The sequence below is a fragment of the Rattus norvegicus genome, chromosome 1 (assembly GCF_021556685.1).
Source record: "Rattus norvegicus strain SHRSP/BbbUtx chromosome 1, alternate assembly SHRSP_T2T, whole genome shotgun sequence".
Lineage (NCBI taxonomy): Eukaryota > Metazoa > Chordata > Mammalia > Rodentia > Muridae > Rattus > Rattus norvegicus.
Genome location: NC_141534.1, coordinates 138,558,395 through 138,583,813, shown reverse-complemented (window position 1 = coordinate 138,583,813; position 25,419 = coordinate 138,558,395). Strand labels below are relative to the sequence as shown.

At 42.0% G+C, this 25,419-nt stretch overlaps 1 protein-coding gene across 2 annotated transcripts in view; it reads left to right on the top strand.

The window, feature by feature from the left end:
- The first annotated feature begins 6,551 nt into the window (after positions 1-6,551).
- Mctp2 (multiple C2 and transmembrane domain containing 2) overlaps positions 6,552-25,419 on the top strand; it is a 232,795-nt gene continuing 213,927 nt past the window's right edge. For both annotated transcript variants that reach the window (XM_087557430.1, NM_001191625.2), the window contains 1 exon segment: positions 6,552-6,720. The gene's annotated coding sequence lies outside the window, so the exon portion shown is untranslated.

Below are 25,419 nucleotides of genomic sequence, written 5' to 3'. Positions count from 1 at the left end.
AATACAGCAAATACAGAGGCGAATGCCAGCAGCAAACCACTGAACTGAGAATAGCACCCCCGTTGAAGGAATCAGAGAAAGAACTGGAAGAGCTTGAAGGGGCTCGAGACCCCTTATGAACAACAATGCCAAGCAACCAGAGCTTCCAGAGACTAAGCCACTACCTAAAGACTATACATGGACTGACCCTGGACTCTGACCTCATAGGTAGCAATGAATATCCTAGTAAGAGCACCAGTGGAAGGGGAAGCCCTGGGTCCTGCTAAGACTGAACCCCCAGTGAACTAGACTGTTGGGGGGAGGGCGGCAATGGGGGGAGGATGGGGAGGGGAACACCGATAAGAAAGGGGAGAGGGGAGGGGGTTGTTTGCCCGGAAACCGGGAAAGGGAATAACACTCGAAATGTATATAAGAAATACTCAAGTTAATAATAATAAAAAAAATAATGGTAGGTTCTCCTCTAATAACCATGACTTGACCAACACTGAGTACTTAGCTAGGTTTCCTGATATAGCCTGGTCTCCCTCTTGCTGACCAGGTCTTAAGTCCAGTTAGAGAGCTGTTGGTAACTACCAAGGTATGTATGCCACCACTGCACCCACACATCTAATTTTCTATGCTGGTTGTTTATGTAATTCTTTGGTATCATAGTTTACTAGGACCTTCTGTTATCATAAAACAGTCCCCAGAGAGGAGTTCTTCAGGTTAGTCCCAGGTTAGGGGGCCTCTAGGGTTTACAGTACATAAGTATCTTCAGCAATATAAACTCAACGACCACTTCTTGGGGGGCAACCAACAGCCATAGAAGTAGGTTGTATGTTGGGAGTCTGTTACCTCTGAATAACAACTCAAAAAGAGAGCTTCCTGTGTCTAGTATTGGACAGTTTGCTAGGTGATCTTTTGTAGTTAAAGGGAGCATTGCCAGCCTCGATGAGAAAAGCTCATTAAAACTATATATTTATACACAGGTTATATGTTAAAAGTATAATTCCTTACGAGTTTCAAACATACTTATTGTTATTTTTACCTTCCTTCCCCTCTTTCTGTGTTTACCTCCTTCCCTGAAAAGCCCAATACCTTTCTTATTTCCTTGATTGTCAACGTGATTGGAATGGGAAAAGCAAAAGAGGTGAATAAAGCACCTTTCTGGGTGTGTCTGTGAGGAAATATTCTGGAGTCATTAGGCATGTGGACTGTACCTGAGGCAGGCTGTAGAGAATTTCCCTGAATATGGCTTACCCATCCTATAGGTGGAATGGCTATGTGAAATAAAAGGAAGAAGAACGCCAGCTGATACATACATCCTCTATCCAGACACCCTCTATCCAGACACCCTATATCCAGACACCCTATATCCAGACACCCTTTATACACACATCCTTTGCCTTTGAGTCCAGGTTCTTGTGCTGTGAGCAGATGCAGCCGCCCTCTCTACCAGGATGCACTGAAGTCTTCATAAGTTAGAATAAATCTTTCCTGTCTTTGACTGCTGGTTCTTTTTGTGGACAGGAGGAGTGGCAGGTATTTGGAAACACCAGGAAAACCTGATCAGCCCATCTAAATACTAGAAATTAATCTAGTTTAAGATAAAACTTCTTACTATTTCTTTTCATTATTTTGGCCCATATTTTCTCAAGACGTGACAACATTAGTCATTGTAAATCTACCCCTAAACAATTACTAAGCAAGTAATTGTATGCCAGGCGTGCTCAGAAATATTGTTATTATACACTTAATAAGGCTCCATCTATTTCCACACTATTTTGTAGTCACTAATTAGTGAATCCGTACTTTCTTTGTACGTCAACATTCCAGCCAGTAATTGGAGGTTAGATACATTAAAACTTACACAAATTACATGTCCTATATAGGCCCGAAGACAGACTGATGATTTATGTCCAACATTTGTTAGTGTCTTTAGTTATAAGTTTGCTTATTATTTCGGCCTGTGAATCTATATTTAAATTTTCTGATTTCTTGAGTGTACATTGTGGAGACTTTCCTAGACAGTTCTGGCTTCCTTCCATGATTGGTGTTTATCTGCCTGCTGTCTCTGTGAGCATCTAGGTTTTGTCCCTCATGGTCTTTTTCATAGCACCCGAGGCAGCCTGGAGTCTCTCCCTGCAAACTCTCTCAACAGTATTTCCTACATATTCTCTTGAACTTGACTCAGGTCATGTACTTTCTAGCCTTCTCAGGCTTTTGCAGAATTGTGTCCCTTTGACACACTCTATCTGATCATTTGATAATACATTTCACCTTCAGGCCAAGTGCTAGCACTCAGAGGACAAAAGCCATGGTGGGTTTTCTTCCTCCCTTCCTTCTTCCTTCCTTCCTTCCTTCCCTCCCTCCCTTTCTCTCTCTCTCTCTCTCTCTCTCTCTCTCTCTCTCTCTCTCTTTCTTTCTTTCTTTATTCTCATATTCATAGCATTGATAATAAGACTTCACTTTTAGCCGGAAGCCAAGGTTTAGGAATATGTGAATTTGAATGTTTTTAGTTGGGCATGCGTTGTTTTGACTATTTTGTCCTTCCCTGTGTCATCTTCTATTTTACTAGCTGGGCTCAATAAACGCCAAGGGTTGTGTTAGGTATGAGACTATGTCAGTGACCGTGTTTCTTATTGATGGAGGGTTGGCCATCATGGAGGGTTGCTTATCCCCTACTATTCCATTCTAGAGACTTCTGCTTGCTCCATCTCAAACTTCAGAAGATAAATACAGTCAGTAGTAACTCCTCTGCACAAGGAGTGAAGACATCTTCCTGGAAGATTGCTAGGAGTGGGGCGTGCTGAGTCAGGGAGGACAACACAGCCAGTTACTTTATTGTAGAACTTATAGGATGCAAACAAGCTGGTCCCTGTGGGAGCAGCTCAAGACTATTGCTCCTGTGATAAGTGACAGCTTATGTGTTGGATTATCTTAAAACAGTCATAGCAGTTTGAATAAACTGACCCTGGCAACCAGTCCAGATGTAAAGTCAACAGCCCATTTGTCAAGGTTCACTTGTCACATGCCCCATGTCGTGGTTGGCAACATCCTAGCACAAACCAGTAAAACTAACCAGGGACCAGTGACAAGTCTGTATAGCCTGAAACCCTCTCTTGGTGTGTGGAGTTTTGATCAGTTAGCTAACTGGATGGGATTTGGTCACTAGATGTGAAACCAGGGGAGGAATCCTGGGCAAGGTTTGAAATCAGTAAGCTTGGTTCTGCTTTACCAACCTGAGTAAGCTGATAAGTAGATCTCAAGCTAGAGCCATACTTTCGGCGATTGCATCCCTTGTCAACAGTCACCATATGTTCATCGTGTCCATCAAATTCTCATTCACACCATCCATGAAACCTGATTTTGAGCAACATACTACCTGCGAACATTTTTAGTTAGTCATCTTGTATTAAACACCAGCCTAGGTAATTGAGATAATTTCCTATGTAGAATTTTCATAAATTCTATTGAAGGGTTCAAGAGAAAAGTCTTGTGCTATGCCTTGTAAGTAATTCATTTTCTGTGAGGCTTCCTCCTTTACCCTGGAGGATGGAATCTTCAGGAAAAGCACAGCTGTCGAATACTCGAGCTAGGTAGGAGTGACCTACTAAGAGCTGTTTCCACACCTGCCACTGAGGAAAGAGGATTAAATGACTGTTATACAATAGAAAAAATGTCCTTGAGTAAATAGAATAGCAAAGACTGTTTGCACTAACCATAAAAGGTGGCCATTTTCTCAGTTCCATGTAACAAAGTGAGTACACTCCCTTGTTACACTATACACATGTCGCCCTTGGACAACAGAACAAGTTTTCCCATGGTCTGCATCCTGACAGATATGTGTACCTCAATTGCTTTTCAGCTTCCATCAACATTCTACCTGAGTGATGAGAAGCTGCAATGAAGGAAAATGTGAATGGTCTTGGAGGCCAAGGGCTAGTCACTGCTAACATGGCTAGCAGAGCCGAGAAAACTTTCTATTGGGCAGTAAAGGGATTCAAACTCCTAACATTAGCCTTGGCCTTCCCTTGAGATCAACTATGATTCCTTGGGTCAGGGAAGAGTCAAAAGTCTAGAATTTCTGATTACATTGGTTGTTGACTCTTTCTAAGAAGGATGAATTTATTCCGACATCCAGCATTCTACATTCTGGATACCTCTCAATTATAACTTATTTCAATTTAAATAGTTCTGCATCCTTCAAATCTGCACATGGCTAAGGTTCTTCCCCTGCAGTACTGCCTAGGGAAGGTGCATGATAGACCATGGAATTGTAATTTGGTTATGTATGCAAAGTCATACATGGGCCATAGTGAACATGTGTTTGCACTGAACATTTAAAAGACAAAGAGCTGTTATGAGATTGTCCAGGCATTCAGCGTCTAATGTAGGAAAGGAGTTTATCTAGAAGTGGGAAATCTCTACTTCAGCAAGCTCACTGCCCACAGGGGCTGTTTCTTGAGTGACCACATAACCTTATTGCTGCTATGAATTATGAAGACCAGAGAAAACAGGCTGCCTATTATAAACCTGGGTGGTTTCACTTTTTTTCTTTTTAAAGTAACAACAATTACATCACTGACTAGTGCCCATAAAGTAAGACCTAGTTCACAACCTGTTTAAATCAAGAAATTCAAAATAACAACAGCAAATTAAAAATTGATCAACCACATACGGTTTTAACTGTAGCCACGAGCGGTGAAGTAAGAAAGCTCAAGTACTAAAATAACAGAGCCGTTTTCAGAGTGAAACATTACTGAGGGGAGGCGAGTAATACCTTTGGATGGATAATGACAAAACCAACATCCAAGGGCCCACTCCCCTGGGGGGAGCAGGACAGCTGGAAGGACGAACTTTTTTGTGGTGGGAGTGGGGAGATATCACTTTAGACATCTCTGTCTGTAGCTGTTTCACTTTCTATAGCATTTAATGATTGCAAAATGCTACGAGTCATTTTCAACTTGCGGTTGGGCTGCGGGAACCACAGAGCAGAAACTTCACTCAGGCAGGAGGAGATAGAAACAAAAGTCTCTTGTGTGGCTTTGCTTTGTGTTTTAATTCATTTGTATCTTTAGTCAGCCTTAAAGGAACAGTTGCTGCTTTCTACAGGCTGCTGTTCTTTTGATATTCCACCATTAGCTTTGCTCTCTAGAGGGCACAGGACCTCCAGGGTAGTGGATCTCTCCTGTTTTGCTTGTTGGACTGTACTGGGAAATCCGTGCAGCTTTCAAGCAGATACTTTGTGAGTCTGGGCCTATGTCTTCATTTTAAATCAGAAATATTATGACCTTCCTCAAACATTTGTAAACATTAAATATGGTCAAGTACCCCATTGCGAGCATGAAGACAAAGGCAAAGTTGACTTCCTCACAGCTAGCTGTTGAGTTAAGTGGGCTTTTCAAGTCCAGGCAATGCCTTTCACTAGTCCTATACTCCATTCCTTCTTTTTCTCCTCTCCTATAGTCGTTACTTTGTCTTTACTGATTGGCTACCATGGACTAGAGGCTGTTTTTAGAATTTCTCAGACCCCATGAGATAGCTATATTCAAATTGAGATTTAGGAGAGGGAAGGTTGCCATCCTAAAGGTTGGGTGATCTGCCTTGGCACAATTAGTTGTTGGGCCAGGATTTGATTTCAGGGCTTTCTGAGTTCAGAGCTCAGAATTGTATCAATCACACTCCTCCGGTGTCACAGACTTCCTATCCCCACAATAGCCTATAGAATGCTAAATCTGTCTCACAGCCAAATTTCCCTTGGTGTAACTCTTGTATATAATTTCAAAACTGCTGCTTCCAGGAAAGGTGAGTCCCTCATTTTCCCAGAGTCTTCTGTAGCCATCTATATAGGCTCTGGTGAGCACAAGATGGAAATGGGGGTGGGGTCAGGGTGGGGGTGGGAGTGGAGGGGCAGCAAAACGGATAAAGCAAAGAAACATACCCAGAAGGGAGCAAGGGGGAACAAAGAGGAAAGAAACAAAAGGCAAGAATTTACTGAGCACTCAAGGATCAAAATCTCAGGGGAGTGGCTTTAGGTCTCAGAGTCCTCAGAACAGCTCCCAGGCCACAGAGCAGCTCATCCTTGGTGAAGGGGGCAAGGCCCAGCTTATCTGGGTGACTGACTTCCGCCCACCATCTCAACCACATGGCACAGGTTTCCTAGGTTTGATCCCTTGGGCAGCCCCTCCTAGGATTGGGGTAGTAAAAACGGAAGCTGTTCTCTGCCTGGTGGTTTTATAGGGAGAGGCTAGGAGCACCATGAGGTCTTCTGAGCCTCAGTGAAGAAAAAGTGTTTAGTAACTACAAGTTTGCAAGACACACTCATCCTCTTCTCTTCCTTTCGACTTTTAGGACACACCTTCCTTCCCCGTGAGCCAATCCAAACCAATGATTTCGGAATAATCACTCTCCGCACGCCTAGCTAGCCCAGGGAACTGCCCGAACTCCCGAACTCCTTCCTGTCACACCTGGGAGAGCCACCGCAGCTGCCTCTGCGCTAGCTGAGAGGCGGCTCCAAGGTGACGCGACCGCCTCCTCCCCTTTAAGGCGGGGCTCATGAGGGGGTGGCCGAGGAAGTCCCGTGGCTCTTGGGACGCTCCTATGTCCTTTGCATCAGGGCTGCTTGGTGTTCTCCGGAGCAGCGAGTACAGCCACAAGGGACAGCAACGGCGGATCCTAGGAAAGTGAGGGGCGCGCGCCCGCCGCGCAGTGCTGGCCTGGGGACTCAGTCCCAGACAGGTGAGAGTGGTGGGTCACTTGGTCACGCGCTTGGGCAGGGTAGCAGGGTACTGAACAGTCTGATACTGAGGCTGGACATCGGTCTGTTTTAAGGCCAAATGGGAATTTATCGATTAGGGATGGGGTTTAATGGCATTTCTAACCCGTGGTTGCCGGCTCAGGGTTAAGAGAAGTGTCTTTTGGCCCAGAGACAGGCACGAAGTGTTGGTGAACTTGAGAGGGCAGTCTGTCACAGTGTTTCTTAACATTTTAAAGGCCTCACAGCCAGGTTGCCGGGAGTCCAGTGGAACTATCACCCCTTTGCTTCTAGAATCCGGACTTTGCAGAGGTCAGTCCTTTGATTGGATGGGCTCTGATGCATTCGAGTTCCTGAAGATGTAGAGTCTCACGTTTCACTCTCTGCGCTGGCATTTGCTCACTTACAGGACCTTGGAAAGCCTTAGAGTAAGCCTAGGTTATGGGCTTTCAGCCACACCAAACAGCAAAAGTGATGACGACTGTAATGAATTTGCAAAACGAATGTTTTTGCAGTTAGTTCCCTAACGTTGTCTATGCTGTCCGGTTGTTAAACAGAGCTCGGATTTCACAAGATGAGTTTTCTCTGTAAATGGATTAGCTCTTCTGCAGTATGAGCAGCCCAGCTGCACCTGGATACTGGATCCTGTGTGCCCTGGAAGCGCCAAGCCTTCAGACACTTCAGGTGCTCAAGAACTGCTCCGTGAACTCTGGGGCATTCGAACCCTGGTTTCTCCAGGCACATCAAAGTGCACTCACCATTTATTCTGTGCTGTTTCTGGATGATGATACAATTAGCATTCAGGCCTTGATTGGGTCAGCGGCAATTCAATTAAACAAATATTGTAAACCTGCTCAGGGCAAGCCTTCTAAAGAACAGGCTGAGCTAGTGTTCGGTAGCCAGGTGTTGAGACAAAGGAAGGGAGGGTCTTAGAATGTCTACAACGTGCAGGTGGTGTTTAGAAAAGCCCAGGGCCCACATTTATGATTGCTTCAGCATGGTCACCTCAGGTAAAAGGTGCCATATAGGGAAAGTACACATTTTAGAGGAGTGTAGCATTAGCCACATTGAAAATAATGATGAAACCTATCAGTAAATAAAGAATCAATGAGTACCAATTATACATAAAAGACTCTATAGATAAATAGGGCCCAATTATATAAATAGGCACTTTTATGGAATGAAATATATATGTATACATGTGTATATATGTATATATATATATATATATATATATATATATATATATACATATGATAATTCCCCAATACAGATGAGAAATGGAGGCAAAGAACAAGCCAGTAATTTGAACAAGGAGGTTGACCTAGAAATGGAACGTGGATACAGCTGTGTGCTGTTTTGATGGTCCATGCTGTAGTAAGATCAGGTGATGGAGATCTGAAAGATTGGCTGGAAATGAGAACTCAGTTTTGTTCAAAAAAATCTTCTGCCTCAGGTGAAAGTAGGCTGAAATGAAAAACCAGTGGTTTTGTTGTTTTTATCACGTGACTTCTTTAGTCTATCTTAAAAGGATTATGTACAAGTAGGGCTGGTTACTTCATATGTATTCTTTCTGTGACATATATTAACATACTTTGACAATTTCCCTTAATTTCTTTCCTTAGCTGGGAAGTGAATAAAGGTACCATTGTCACAAAAACCTTGTGTTTGTATGTAAATCCATCTCTTATTAGTAGATGAATACCAGTAAAAGACTGCATCCATCTTTCCTCCAGCCTCTCTCAGGAAGCAGAGTGCACTGTGCAGACTTGGCAAAGAACCCTTAACGTCCTCATGTCGCATTTGTGTAGAATCCATGGCACCTCTGCTGACCGAGTCTCATAGTGCTAGCAACATGGAGCCTCTAATTAAAGTTATTATGCGTGGTAAATTAAGTAAAGCTAGAACTCAGAATCCTCTCTATTTCCCATCAAGGAGAGCGTTTGCATTCTTCAACCCTTCTCTGCAGTTAACTAAGCACAGAAAGCCAAGGTGTCTACAGTTTAATTATTTCTGAGGTGTTGCCAGTTAACTGATGAGAAAGGGCTTTTGCCTTTGTGGAAAGATAAGGTTATACATTTCTGCCTGGATCACATCGGTTTGGCTTCTCTATTTCCAAAGAAGTTGACAGGGCACCCTGACCTCCTCTTTACGAAACTTTAACATCCTCTGCAGGAGGTGTGCACAAACCCACGCTTGATTTGATTCCAGACCGATGGAGATAGAACTGGATCAGATGACAAGATGAGGAAATTTCCAGAAAATCCAAAGGGCCAAAGTGTGTCTGGACAGTGAGGCTGTGGGGGCTAAGGATTCTGTGTATCCTGAAAGGCAAAGCATTTGGGCCCCTCTTGGAGAAAATCAATACAAAATTTGAGCATGAAGGTGAACATTTATTTAAATGAGGATGAAGCAGACGAGAACTCCCTCCCTCCCTCCCTCTCCCGTTGCAACCTTATTGGGCAATTTACCAGAGATGTTTACAAAGCAACGCTTCCTGTTTGTAGGCTGGCTTCCTCTCTCCTGAGACTACTTACACATCTGCCAGCTGCCTGGACCACAGAGGCCTATAAAGGTCTTAGGCTGAAGCTCTTGTATATGAATGTGGGGCAACTTGGTGTTTGGAGGCCAAGGACTCTTAGATCTTTGAACAGAGAAGAGGTAGCTGGGTGGAGTGGAAGAGACTCCGGGATTGTTAGAGACTCTTAGTACCTATGCCTAGTGAACAACCCAGATATGACTGCTAAGACCTTCCAGTGATCTATTGTCTGTTTAGTTACCATTTACTGAGAATTTCCTGTATCTTAAAGTGAGCTAAGAGCCTTAGTGCTACCTCTCCTTGTCTCCAGGAGAGGGTTTCACTGGTCACAGTGCAGATGGTACTTTCCTGAAGGATTTATGGGAGCCTTTTTGTGTCTTCAGATGACTGGGCTGAGTTTGTAGTTGGTGGCATTACTGAATCTATAGAGGAAGGGTTTTGTAGGTGAGTAGAGGACTACAGGAAGCCTGAATGTCTGTTGTCCCATGCTGTTTTCATTGACATACTTTAGTTCTCACAGTATCCTTTCAGACCATCAGCATGAGCATCCCTGAGATAGCTCACCATCAGCATGAGCATCCCTGAGATAGCTCACCATCAGCATGAGCATCCCTGAGATAGCTCACCATCAGCATGAGCATCCCTGAGATAGCTCACCATCAGCATGAGCATCCCTGAGATAGCTCACCATCAGCATGAGCATCCCTGAGATAGGTCATTAGATGTTCATGTGAGCATCCTTGAGATAGCTCATTAGGTGTGCATGTTCTCAGGCCCTACTCCAGGGCTTGGGAACCGGTGCCTCTGGATATGAGTGTGGTGGTTTTCATTGAAGTGCCGACCTGATGCTCTCATGAATGCTGAAGATTATGAACCACTATAAAATTTCAAGACAAGAGAGGAAGGCAAAAGATCCCTTTTGATTAAGAGTCAAAGGGAAGTTAGTAATAATGTAGATGTTTTATTGTTGTAAAACAGGTTAAATACCTTCATTGTGAAGACCTTAAATCCAGAGAGTTCCAAAATCTGGAACTTTTGAGAATTGACATGATGCTTCAAGGAGAAAATTACACACCACGTACTTTTTTTCCCCAAGATTCTTTAAAACATTGTATAAGATTACCTGCAAACTAGGTACAAGTGAAACCCAGCAAACTTATGGATGAACTTGAGTTCAATTTATGAGCTATCTCACTGTACATATGCAAATATTATAGTATCTGAGAAATTATCAAATCACAAACTCTTCTGGGTAAGCATTTAAAATACTTGTTATCAGATATATTAACATTGGACCTTGTATTGTTTATATATATCATATACTTATATTGTGCCATTTATGCACGTTTAAAACCTTTAATCACAAGTCCAAGCCCAAGGTGACACAGGGCTCTCCTTGTTTTAAAGCAAAGGCCAGGAAACTTTTCTTTTTCCATGTGGAGAGGTTTAATGAAAGAAGAGTAGAAGAGCAGAAAGGGGGCTGGCCATGGGCACATGGGGGAGGAATGGGGGCAAGAACAGAAAAGAGCAAGAGGAGTAAGAGAGGGTAAGAGAGAGAGAGAGTAAGAGCAAAATTTCTATTCTCAGCAACTGTTTTTAATTAATTTATTTCATATATGTGGGTACATTGTCCCTGTCTTCAGACACCAGAAGAGGGCATCAGATTACAGATGGTCATGAGCCACCATGTGGTTGCTGGGAATTGAACTCAGGACCTCTGGAAGAGCAGCCAGTGTTCTTAACCTCTGAGCCATCTCTCCAGCCCAACAAAGGCCAGGAAACTTAAGAGAGCCAAAAAGACATTCCCTCTGTTCACAAAAGTATGGAAAGCAGTTCCAATCAGATTTAGGGGAAAGCAATCTGGATCCAGAACCACCTTTCTCATCCTGTCTCAGAAATTTTCATGGATGCAACTGTGTTGTATTGGTATCACTAGGGAGATTTGAAAGTTAGGCTCACACACACAAGGGAAAAAAAAAAGAAACAAAATCAACCTCATTGGAATACACCTTTTATAACAATTCTGTCTTTTAATGAGTACCGGAGGCCCCTATGTTTTCTTTTAGGGGGATTTTCTTTAGGGACAGATTTCCACATTGGAAAAGTCCATATAACTTATTCCTACTGCAGATAATTCAAGTTTGAATGCATAAGTTGCTTTCTTATCACTGTTTAAAACTAGTGGAAAGAAGCAACTGAAAGAAAGATGATTGTTTCCCTTTGTGTTTTTTTTTTTTTTTTTTTTTTTTTGAGGGAATAATGTATGCTGGTTGGGAAGGGATGCTAGAGGGCCTGTGAGCAGGTAGTTGCATGTAGTATCGGCAATCTAGATAGAATAGAGTCAGCTTTAAATCTAAAGACCCGCCAACCTAGGCAACAGCCTACTTCGTCCATGTAGGTGCCACTTCCTAATACAATCTCTCAAAACAGTGCCAGCAACTGATATGAAAAAGTCCCTTCCTGTATCTGCATTATAGACTGAGAGTACATCTTCAGTGCGTTTAACTGGGAAGGTAATGGTTATGGAGGTTGGGGTTCTTGAGGTATGCTGAGATCTGGACCTGGATTTGGGCTGGGGATAGAACTAGGGGCTTCCTGCTGATGGGCAAGCTTTTGATTGTAGACCCTTTTAATATCAAACTCTGTCCCCAGTCTATAGAAGACTTGAAGGTGATGTTGTACATAACCATTGCTCATTGAAAGATGGACAGAAGAGCTATGCCTTCTGTACACACCTGAGGATTTTGAAACAATTTTCCTGAAAACAAATATTCACATTTAATCTCAAGATATCTCATACTAACAGGCTGAGTATGTACGAACATATAGCTGCGGATATAAGTACATTGAGAATGTATAGACAGATGTTTTGCCCTTGAGTTTGAACTTCAGGTTACTTGCCTTTTCCTCTGGCTACAAACATTGCGTTTAAGATGGGCAGCGACATCTAATTTGGATAGGCTCAGCTGTTCGTCCTTGCATTTCTCTTGGCATGTGGTCACTTACTGCTTGTCTTATTGTTAGGCAACGATGGAGGACAAGAGGAGATCAGGTCGAACATAATAACCTTTCTGGACCAACAGACAAGTATTGGCTCTTCAATATTTCTTGTTCTGACGCTATGAAATGACATGTTCTTATCATGCAGGGCTTCAGGCTGTTTGCTTAGCTTAAGACAGTGGGAATATTGGAGGTGTGGATAGATTTGTGAGACAGGCAGATATACAAGGATGACCAGATGAATGGGGATGCTGAGGACAAGGGAGGTCTTGGCCTCAGGAAGGGATTTGTACAAGTTTTGAAGAAGAGAATTATGAATTCCATGGACCTTGTATTTGGAATGACTGTATAACTCTGAGGTAAAGGATTGGGACCATACGCAAGTCTGCTATCTATAAGGGAGCTGTATAATGTAGAGATTTGGGAGAATAGCTCTTTAGGAAATAGCTTAATCCTTGACTAATTATCACTTGATTTAATACTGCATTTGCTATGACAACTGAGTGAACTGATTGTATATAATCTACAACTAAAAGATAGGAAGAGAGCAAATGAGAAGGCTGTTGGCAGAGGACACTTGGGTCTTCCTCCCTCTGGCTAGGAAAGACGTTAACAGGGTTCATTTCCTTTGAAGTTAGGGTGGAAGATGTTTTCTCCTGCCTTCTCTCCAGAAACGGGGATGGATTCTTTACTCCCACTGACCTTTAATGCATTCCAAAGCCTGAGATGAAGCTGGGGAGAAAATTCTCTTAAAGGAAAAGTAAACCAGAGCTGGCCAAAGCAGTGCTGTGAACAGGGTGTTGCAGGCTAAGCCTCAGAATAATCTGATTCCATAAAAATTTCACATCACTTTCATATGTAAATCCTTAATTTTCCCCATATATATAATCTATCTCATTAAAGTATATTTTTTATGTGACACAGATTGAATGGTGACAATTACTGTTGCTGCTAACACATTTCAGTTCAGTTTCTTAAAACACAGAATGCATAGATTGTCTTAGGCGCAGAGTTAAGTAGAAGGCTGTTGGAAATATTCTAAAAAAAAAAAAACAAAAACAAAAAACTGAAATGAGCATTTGTTCTCATCGGATCCTGTATACTAGCATTTTAGTTGTGACTGGAAAAAAAAAAGCTCTCCATCCCTTCGGACAGTACAGCATAGGAGGGGAGCCAGACATTTCCAATTGAGTGAACTTCAAGTGCTAATCAAGATAAGGGGCAGGTGCCATGGGAGCTGGTGGGGAAGGGCAACCTCTAGGCAGAGCTGCTGACCATAGCAGGAAACAACAGAAGGGGTGGTTAGGCCGGGACCGAAGGAGGAAGTTTGCGGGGCACACTGGATGGATGCTTTTGAGGAACTTCGAGCCTCCGTCACGAGGTTTCAGCATTGTTAACAAAAGGAAGCAAATGAAAAACAATGTCCACGAGGAGAGATCTGTGAACTAGTGATGAGGACAGAAAGGAAACTACTAAGTGAACATGCCTGGTGGAGGCCGTGTTCTGAGAAATGCTGCAAAGAGACTTCACAGCTCCAAGAGACAATGGAGCAGATAATTGATACCATAATCCCTTAAAGAGCAACAGCAGAACCCCACAAAACCTTTCAAACCCAAACTAATACTGGCAGCAACTGAATACTGATTATATAACACATGTTTGGGTTGGTGCATGCTAAACTCTTGTTCAGCATTACAAAATATGCTGGCTGGCATTTTAGATTGAAAATCTTTTGGTATATCACTCATGGACATTGTATTTCTTGAATCACAATAAGCCACATTATTCCTATAGTAGCTTTGCTCAGAGTATAACATATGCATCTATGGATATAAATACATTAGCTCAACTTCCTGGATGTTGTTCTAGACATGATCTCCAGGGTCAGCTCTTGTACCACCTGTATCTGTCCCATGAGTGAGTGATAGCCCACAGGTAATGTGATCACCCTCCCCCCCCATGCGATTAATTGCTGACAGAGTCTGTTGGATAGAATGTGTCCATAGCTCTCAGTCTTACACATCTGTCATTCTGTGCTCAACTGTCTCTTTCCTCTTGCCCTGTGATGATCTTTCTCTGTCTCTCCTTCCCTTCTTATCTTCTTTCTGGTATGTAGACATTCTGATTTCTTTCCAAAAAGCTGCATGTTTTGAATGCTGTAGGAATCCTTGGTAGAACTCACCCGAAGCCTTTGGGGCTCGTCTGAACAGGTAGGACTGTCTGGCATGTTTTTCTTCCCCTTAAGTCTCAGGTGAGCTGGCAAAGGCCTGGGAGAAAAGGAAGGCTTCCAGGAAGTTTTCTTTGTTAATATTTAATGAGACATGGAAGGGTTAGGAAGGTACATTATGCATTGTCTTTAAACCTCGTGAACTTTTAATGCATAAAACGAAAACGTTTGAACAATCAGGTGTGACTCAGGTCACTGCTAACTGATTGGAAGTTGAATTGCATCATCATCACCTACTTCCTCTCCAACATCCAGCCTTATTTCAGGTTCTAGCTTTACCATAAATCCAGGATGCCGCCTCACAATTTGATCACATGGCTTCCATGTTCCATTGCTAATACCTACTTTCCATTGGCAGGTTTCACATTTGCCCATAGTGGGAGAAGATACTTGGTTTTTTCTGGATTCCATACTGCATAGACTCAGCTGGTGTGTTTTGCCTTCTGTGTAATCACTCTCCAAAGCCTTTGCCAGGTGCAGCACTGTCTTAGTCTCTCTCCTTGGTAGGATCCCTACTCATTAGGAAACGCTCTCATTTGACTGAAGAGGAGACACATACAACTGACAGGTACAAACAACCAAGTTGGTTGGTGTTCAGGCCAATATTTGCTTGTTTAAATATTTCTCCATTATCACATTTTCAAATTAGTTCTATTTTTAGTCCTTCCCCTGTCTTCTTTTTTTTCTACCACCTCTCCTCCCCACCCTCCCTTCTTGAGGATCGCATTATTACAATTCCTTCTTGTTTTTTTCTTCTCCAAAATATTCTACATCAAATGGAATAAGGTAATATATATATATATATATATATATATATGATTATTCAACTGAATTGGGAGAAATTTTTTATTAATTTCAACTTATATATTTTTCTTTTATTGGATATTTTTTGTTTACATTTCAAATGTTATCCCCTTTCCCACTTTCCCCTCCAGAAACCCACTATCCTATCCCCCTGTTTCTATGAGGTTGCTCCCCACATTCAGGACTCATAAAGACTAATCATAACACTTCCATGTCACCAAGACTCATTCCAACAGATATTTTGATATTTCCTCTGCTTGTTGGATTTTGAGGAGGTTGGTTGGTTGGTCCACTCATTCTCAGGTTCAATACCAAGATAAGGTTTTTCAAAGCATGAGAGAGAGAGAGAGAGAGAGAGAGAGAGAGAGAGAGAGAGAGAGAGGGGGGGGGGGAGAGAGAAAGAAGAAGAAGAAGAAGAAGAAGAAGAGGAGGAGGAGGAGGAGGAGGAGGAGGAGGAGGAGGAAGAGGAGGAGGAGGAGGAAGAGGAGGAGGAGGAGGAGGAAGAGGAGGAGGAGGAGGAGGAGAGGAGAGGAGAGGAAAAAGATATGAAAACGGTACATTGGTGGAACCCTTGGGCATGCTGCTGACTCTGTTATGGAGATGGATGTGTGAGCCTTTGGTTTTACACAAAACACTCAAATGTCTTTGTGCCTGTGCTCACATATGCGTGTGCATACACACACACACACACACACACACACACACACACATTTTTAGATTATTTTCTTGTCAGATTGTGGGCACATAAAAGTAAATATTTTTTAATATTCCATTTTCTTAATCTGATGCAATGGATATTGTACATCATGATTATTCAAATGAGTTTCTGGAAGAAAGCAAGCAGCCTCCATTTTTTTTGTTTATTTTTTTAATGTATATGAGTACACTGTAGTTGTCTTCAGACACACCAGAAGAGGGGATCGGATCCTATTACAGATGGTTGTGAGCCACCATGTGGTTGTTGGGAATTGAACTCAGGACCTCTGGAAGAACAGTCAGTTGTCTTAATCACGGAGCCATCTCTCCAGGTCCTCCATGTTTCATTCTTGATTGTTCATTTAAGACCAAGTCTCTCTCTGGTTTTCTTCAAGATGATGTAAGCTTTTAATATGAACAGAGGTTGACATTTCAAAACTCTGAAAATATCTTTGCCATTGATTAGATGTAGGTGGTTAATTATATATCCATAAGCATATGGGTGCCTTTATCAAATGAGTCTTTTCAGTATCTACATTACACAGCTATGGTTGATGTTCTAGCTTTTCCAGTCTTAGACGGTGGGCAATGTTCTTATTCCCAGAAAGGCTTTGGAGACAGAACTCCAGATCTTACCACTAGTCTATAGCTTTTTAGGAAACTATGGCTAGTAGAATGTAATGGGAAGTGAGATAAAATTAAAGCACCCACAACCCACACTTCTGCCTTTGAGAAGGGCACAGTTTGAGGTTGGTAGTTACTTCAACAAGAAGCCAGGCCACTTTATGCTGTGTTATGAGGGGCTGGAGAGGTGACTCAGATGGGAAAGCACTTGCTGTGCAAGCAGAGGAGGACAAGAGGATCCCTGGATCTCATGTAAACTCCAGGTGTGATGAGGATCGATGTTTACACATCTGGTGCTAGGGAGGTAGAGACAGGCAGGTCCTGGCAGCTGACTAGTCAGCCAACCTAGCCCAAATGATGAACTTCAGGTGCAGTGAGTGACCCAGTCCTAAGAAAACAAATGCTAAAGTATGACACCTGACACTGACATTTGACCTTCACAGACACAGGCGTCTGCACCTGCAGACACACACACACACACACACACACACACACACACACACACACACACACACACTTTGAACTCTGACTTACCCTCAACCCAAAACTAACACTCTTCTCACCACCATGTTGGTGGTAAATTTAAGACAGTATGAGCCTCTATAACTGACTTCCTAGGGTAGAAGTTTCTCTTTTAACTAGTCTACCCCATATCTACCTCAGAGAGCATTATCTAAAAGACACACTGAACTGAGAGAAACATTTTTTTTTACATAGCTGTGGTTGATGTTAACTTTTTTTTTAAATTTGTTTTACTAAATAGAGATTATGGATGTATGTTTGTGGGAGTTTGGAAGTTTTTCTTGGTCTTCACTGACCACCTGACTCTGGGCAGTCAGAAAGCCATTTCTCCTGTCAATTATTCTGTCCTGCCTGTGGCTGTGGGTGAGCATTGAGCTAGTGTCCGAAAAGCATTTGGCAGTATGTTGCTTTCTTGATGCATGGCAAAGCATGGTTTAAACTGGTGCACAGCATATCCTTCTTTATACACACATCTTTATTCTGTCGGCTGCTGTGTGCATACACGAACTCCTTTTCCTTTTTCTGGACATGAGCATTAGAAAATGTGCACTTGTCCCTTTATGGGGGAGGACTAGTCCGGGCTGAGTCACAGTTCATTGCGTGCTTCCATGCACAATAACCATTTCCTAAGGCATGCCTTTTAAATAAATGTGTTCAGTGTTAAATGGGCAGGGAGATAATAGGCCGTTTTTTTTTTTTTTTTTTTTTTTTTTTTTTTTTTTTTTTTTTTTTTTTGCTGTCATTAATGTGTCATTTAAAAAAATACTTCCGGGGACTGGAGAGAATGCTCAGTGGTTAAGAGCACGTATTGCTCTTTCAGAGGTCTTGTATTTGTTTTCCAGCATGGCTGGCTGCAAGCACCCGCTTACTACAAGTAGCTAACTGCAGCCTGTAACTCCAGATCCACGAGATCTTAGGTCTCTGGTTTCCTCAGGCCTCTGCATTCGCATGCACATACCTGCAAACAAACACACATGCATACACATAGTTTAAAAATAAATGGGTTTGAATAAGAGTAGAGTTTTTTTTAAAAAACTTCGAATTGGATTAACATTTTAAAGCCTTAAAATGTCTGACATTTAGGATCAGATTCTAAGAGACTCTCTGAAGTCAGTAAAGCTTGTCTAACTATGTCTGTTTAAACAGAAAAATGTCTCCATACTTTTTTTTCCCCTCAGTTTAACATGTCTTTCAGATGGTGCTCTCTGAGGTAGACATGGGGTAGTTGTCTACCGCAGGAAGCCAGTTATAGAGCCTCATGCTGTCTGTACCCCCTTTGAATTTACCACCAGGATGGTAGTGAGAAGAGTCTTAGTTTGGGACTGAGGGTGAATAGGAATTCAAATGTTAACCATAGCAGGTAGTAGCTGCAGACGTGATTGTCTCCACAGTTTCACTCATAAATTAGCATTGAAAATACTTACATGGTGGTCTTGTAACTATTAGTGATGGCAGGTGGGAGAGAGTGCCCCGTATATATGGTTACTGCCTATGCTCCTCTAACACTGAAGTGGGGGAGTCTGGCTTCTCAGCCTGAGCAGCACACACTGACTCAGTGTTGCTGAAGCTTCTCTTCTAAGATTAGAGATTTGTGAACCAGGGTTTGTATCCTATGCCATTTTCCCATGCCATTCAATTAATTGTTTTAAAACTATAGCAACAGCAACACGAAACTAAGATCCCTCTTAGGAGACAAAAATGAAAAGTTAAATCCAGTCCATGGACTCAACTTGAGGCCTCCATTTTGAAAGGTAAAGTGCTGGCTGCTGACCTCCTAAGGATCTACCCAAACCTTTTAGATGATTACCTTACTTTTAAGATTTTTAAACATATTTTTTTATAGTAAATCTGAGGTTAGAACACTGATAGCAGGCATGAGCATCCTATCCAAAGTGCCGGAATTAGTGTCCTCTTTTGAATACAAAATAAATTGGTGAAAGCTGTAGTACACACACCCAAGCCAAACCGACGGTTTCCTGGAAGATTAAACTGAGTCAGTGGCTTTGTTGAACGAATACACTTATTTCCCTAATTTCCAGGAAATGGTTGGTTGGCCACAATTTCATGTTTATATGGGACAAACGTGAAAAACAGAAAGAGCTCTTCGTCTCAAAAACCCTGTCTCAGATGGAGCTGATGATTCAGACTTGTGGTCCAGTTACACAAGAGTGGGAAGCTGAGGTAGGAGGAGTAAACTTTCGAAACCTGTCTGGACAGCTCCGTGAGACCAGGTCTCCAAACCAAAAGTTTAAAATGAGTGGAGGATAGTTCAGTGGTACAGTACTTTGTTGGTATGTGTATGATCTCAGGTGAAATCCAGAGAGAAGAGTATAGGTTTCTCTAGAAAAGTAGGATTCCTCTTCATGGCAGGATACTCTATGGTACAATCCCTGGGTGCAGAGAAAACATTAAAGGCAAATAAACTGCTTAGACCAGGGAGGAGTGGACACATGTCCTGCTGGGCAGGGTAAGAGGAAGGAAATGCAACTCATAGAGTGGTTGCTAGGAGAGTCCTTTACTGTCTGCCTGTTCCTTTCATGGCCTGCCTGGGCTGCACTGTAGAGTGCTTTGCTATACTGAATGTGTTGGGGAAAGACAATGTGTCGCCTGCCAGGATGCAGGACATTAGGTGATGGATCCCTAGAAAGAAGGCAGCATGATCATTAAGAATGCAGAACTGTATGGCTGAGCCTGAATCTTGTCTGTGTGTCACTCGGCAAGTTGCTTCTAGCCCTCTGTGCTTTTGTTAGCTAATCAGTGAAATGGAGGCTGCTAACAGAGTTATGAGGATTATATGACAATATCCCTAAGGCGTTTGTTTCTAATGCCGGAGGCATCATTTGCTCACTGTGAGGGGTATCTGCAGTCACTACAATTCCCCATCCTCATGGTGAGGAGGCTTATTTTAGCATTAATGAACCATCATGAGTCCTGTTGGTTTACATCAATAGACCCTAATGATTGCTTCATATTTAAAACTCATTTGCAGCATTATAGATCAGTGAGACGATTTCTCGTGTTGCTAATCACTCCCAGCTTTTTCCATGCGGATCCTCTCAGGGGCAATGCGAAATGCACACTTGGGAGTTATCAGTTTAAGTTGTTCCAGGAGAGTGTCCTCTTCATTGAGCTGACAGCCACACTGATGGAATCAGAGTGATGGGGGAAATCAATGTGACCTTTCTGAATGATGAGTGCTTTTAATATGGGAAGAGCATTCTACAGCTGAGTGCGGAGAGATGCTGTTGTAACGGGAAGCCATATAAATACTATTCTGGAAGGCCCACCACAAGCCTTGCTGAAGAGTAGGCTCCTTCGGTTGTTGTGAAACAAAGGTGACACGCTCTTGACAAATGACATTTGAATTAGTTTCTGACAAATTTAGATTTGTCAATGAACCATGATTCACATAAGCATAGGCATATTCAATAATTTGTATTTTAGAAAGTTTGGTGTGTATGTACAGGTGGAGTATAAATCTGCATGTATATGTGTGTGTGTGTGTGTGTGTGAAAGTGTGTGCATGTGTCCATTTGAATCTATTCTCAGGCATTTTCTGGGAGGAGAGTAGAAGGTGTGTGCTTACAGATTTTGGCATCATCATCTAGAAACTTCCTGCTTTCAGCTAAGAGTCTCTGCAGTTGGCTATGGTTGCCTCACCCTATTAAGAAAGTCAAGAACTCCATGGCCTACCTGTTGACTGCAATTTTGTAATGGCAATAATGGGAGTGGAGTGTTCATTATTAAATGATTTGGAAAAATGCATTTGGGATGTGCAGTGGGTAAAACACACGCTACCCTTACATAACTACTCTACTGTTCCTCCTGGGCATCTAATGGGGCTTTTAGAGAGATAATAATCATTATTGATCTAATGTCCTTAGATCTGTGCACAAATATACCCTTATTACTTATCATAGAGTAATACCCTTTTCTACAGTCTATGATTTTAAAAGGTCTAATGGTGATGACTGTTGTTAGGTGAATGCCATGCACTGGTCTCTAGGCAGGCTTGGATTTATGGTAAATATTGTCACAATACAAGTAGACTTAATTGTTGTCTGGATACACTCACTCTGTCCTTCTACCCCCCAATCCATCATTCCATCTGTCTAATTGAAACATAACTGTGATGCACCAAGTATTTATGTGGGCCAGCAAAATACACTCTTTAAGTTCATATCTCATTGGGGTCACAAATAGGTTGGCAGATTAAATAGGGTATGTGATAATTTTGGATCATCAGGTCCATAGTCGATATCAGCAGGCATTGCAAAAGAAATTATGGGCAGAGGTACCACTTCATGCTAGAAAGTGGTGCTTGATGTTAGGCCTATGAGAGGGTACTCTAGGGATAGGAAGCTTTTACTGAGACCTCAGAGAGCCAGTGTTTGATCTGTAGTTCTGACATGTTACATAACAACATGAAACCAATTACACAGAATCCCCTGACCATGACTTCAAAGGTTCGCACCCGTGTTCTCTTTATTTTGGTACTACATCATTCTTCTTCATGTGGTTAGAATAGGACTGGGTAGGACTAGGTAAGACTGGATAGGACTGGGAAAAATCGAAGTTTCTGAACCTGCCAGGCAAGGTCTTTTCCATGGGTCAGTGAAGCCTTCTTCCCAGGTATAGCCAATGTCAACTGAACTTTGTATCCTCTGGACCTCATCTGTGTTTATTCTCAAATGACAATGGTTGGGTAGGTAAGCCGTGAGCTAGGGCTAGTGTTCATTTACCTTTCCTGCTTGGTGCTCTTGGTTCTATGTAAAAACAGTATTGTCCTGTCAGCCACCAGCTGTCAAGGTTCTCCTCACTCACTTCAAGACACCTGCCAGAAATGAGAGCTCCATCTAGGTCCATTTTGAACTTGTCAATTAATGGAGTCCTTTCTAGCCATTTCTATTCTTAATGAAGTTTGAGTCATAGCATGTGTCTTTGGAAAAGAAATATAAGCAGGGAGTGAAGCTCAGTAAAAGGGCAAGAGTCTGAATTAAGGATCCTTCAAGATCTGTCAGAGAAGGAAACTCACCCATTGTTAGAAATACTGTTTTGAGTGGTTTGAGAAATTCTCTGTATTTTTTTTAAATTGATCAACTCCATGTACAGAACAGCATAATATGATTTCTTTAAAATGGGCAGAAATATATAGGTTTATATCCTTTCATGGAAGAAGAAATTTAAGTATTGAGATTCAACTTTAATCTTATTTGAGCCTTTGGATTGTACAGGTAGGTGTTTATTTTTAGTCTTGCTGTGTCTCTGGATGGAGACAAAAAATGTAACAGTTTCTTGCAGATAGGTCAGAATTGTAAGAAATTGATAAGGAGACAGATTAAGTAGGTTATATTCACTTTCCTGGTACATATCTCTTTGTTGTTAGTAGCAATATTTTTCTGAGCATTTTATTCTTTAGAGTATTAAAATCTCAGATAATATACATGGACATCTCTGTCTTGGCAGTGGGAAAAAGAACTCATGAAATATATGTTTTAGTTACCAGCGTCTCTTAACATTGATGGTTTTGTTAAAAAAAAAAAGCCAGGGTTTTCTTGATTTTTTGTATAAAATCTGTTTCAATGTTGATACAGATGGTAGGTCACTTGACAAGTTCATGTCCTTGAAGCTATAATTCCTACTGAGCCCTGGAACATTTTGGAACATAGCATCTTACATAGCTGCTTGCAAAGAATATACCTGATATACATCACACATCAGTGTGTCCTAATGCTTTGTTGTTTTAGATATGATTTATGTGCATGCATGCATACGCACACGCGCGCACGCACACACACACACACACACACACACACATACACACACACACACCCCTATACTAGAAAGAACAAAAGTAAGAGAGTTAAAAATCAAATATTCTGCCTTAGGGAGGAGTCAGCCATTTTCAGGGGTACCCTGCTTGTTTGCAGTTGAGCCTTGATAGACACAGCATCTCACAGAATTTCAAATACTGTTTACTTGGGACTTTGTGTCTTTTTCATTTATAAATGTCATCAGTGATTTTTCAATTGGCTCCCTAGCACCTGAGGACAATTTTTAATGGCTGGTTTGATAAGTGAACCAAGAAGTCTTTCCTATGTCTATTCAGGAACCTGTCTTCAAAACCATATCACGTACTATTCAACCCACACCAGGTCTCCTAGGCCTGGTGTTTATTTACTTTCCATGATCTCATTTGGCATCTTGAGCAAATGCAGAAAGACATCCTAGTCTTCACCCCTGATGGTGGAATCCTTTTAAAGGTTCACATGGAGAGTGTGTATTGGGGTTTCGAACAGGTTAGGAACTGGGCACTTTCATAAAGTTTTTTTTAAATGTAGTGTAAATATTAAAAAAAATTAAGGTAAAACTGATGTCCTCAAAGAGTCAACACTGGAACTACTTGGGAAACAAAATTTAGCAAAATAAAATACTACTGGGACACTTGGATACTACTTGGTTGTCCGTTTCCACTTGTACTTTCCCAGGGAGGGTATTTTACATGAGATACTGTGTTTCCTGGAGGTGAAATTACTCAGAAAATTAAAAGAAAAAGGTCTTAAATAATGCACTGGAATTTTATGCTTTTTTTTTTTTTCGTAGCTGGGGACCGAACCCAGGGCCTTGCGCTTGCTAGGCAAGTGCTCTACCGCTGAGCTAAATCCCCAACCCCAATTTTTGCTTTTTAATAAAATCCAGCATAGCTAAACTGAGTTAGCACACCTAGAGCAGAGCCCAGCAAGTTTATAATCAAGATGACCCATCACAACTGTCTCCATTGTGTTGTGAAATGTGAATCGGAGTGGATTGTTAATGTAGAGAACAGCAATTATGTCCTTGTCCGTCTAGTTTAAGCAAACATCGAAATGAGATGTCTTGCATTGCCATGCACTTTAATGTAAAGATGACTCTGAAACACATTAGGAAACAGCGGCTCTGGGGCTCACAAAGATGAAGTAGGTGACATACCTGCTGCACAAGCAAGGGGACCCAGTTTGGTTCCCTGTCACCCAAAAGCCAGGTGCTGCAGCATATGTCTATAACCCCAGTGCCAGGGGCATAGAGACTTGCAGATACTGATCTCTTTCTGGTCAGTTAGACAAGGCAGTACAGCAATGAGGTCCAGATACAGTGAAAGGCTTGGGTTCAAAACCGACCAACCAAACAAACAACCATAGAGGGCAATAGAGGAGGTGTTCTGACTTTGACCTCTGCCCTCTGGACACACGGAAAGGTAAACACATCCAGATACAGGTGGAGAGAGAGAGAGAGAGAGAGAGAGAGAGAGAGAGAGAGAGAGAGAGAGAGAGAGAGAGAAGAGGAAGAGGCTGAGATCAGGTGACCCTTGTATGCAATGAGAAGGAGAGAACCATGCTTCTTGGAGGCTGTGACCAAGTTGCAGATAGAAATGTCTTGTTTAACCAAATGCTTCCTCTTAAAGGTGTCATTGTCTAGATCTAGACATTCATCCCATTTACCTTAAAAATCAATGTGATAACTTCACATTTTAAATGAAGGCAAAGTTTACACAGCATAACATTTACTGTGTTAAGTGTGCTGCTCAGCGATACTGAACATCTCCATGGTCTGAGCACCACAGCATCTGCCTCTGGAAGCCTCACCTAGCATAGCTGTAGCACCTTGAGGGACCAGCACCTCGAGGGACCAGCCCTTTCTTCCCTGCCCCTGCATCCTGCATCCTACTCTCTGTTTCTATCTGACTACCCTATGAATCTCATCCAAAGAACTCATCACATGATTGTGTGGGAGGGGCATGGAGCCTGGCATATGTTTTTCTTTTTATTGGATCTTTAAAATTCAATATATTTTGATGGTATTCCCTTCCTTTGCCCAATTCTTCTCAAATCCTCTCCACCTCCAAACCTACTCGTCTTCACATCCATTCTCTCTCTCTTAAAAACCCAACCCACAAAAACCAATAAGACAAAAAAATGTTAAAAACAAGCCCCTGCCCCAAGTCAGCTTTGTTGGCTGTGGCATTTCATTTAGCAGAATGGTTTCAGAGTTTGCCAATATTATAAACCATAATGAGTTCCGGTACTCACTCACTCTTTCCTGCTGCATCGTATTCCTTTCCATGGACTGCACACTTTGTTTCTGGATGAGGATTTCTCCTACCCATTGCATCCTGAGGTTTATAGTGGGAACACTAATGAGTGCACACAGCTTTTTGAGTCTCTGCCTTCAGGTCTTTTGGGTATATATGCTGACCTGGAATTTCTTTAATGATAAGATTTAATATTTTGGGAA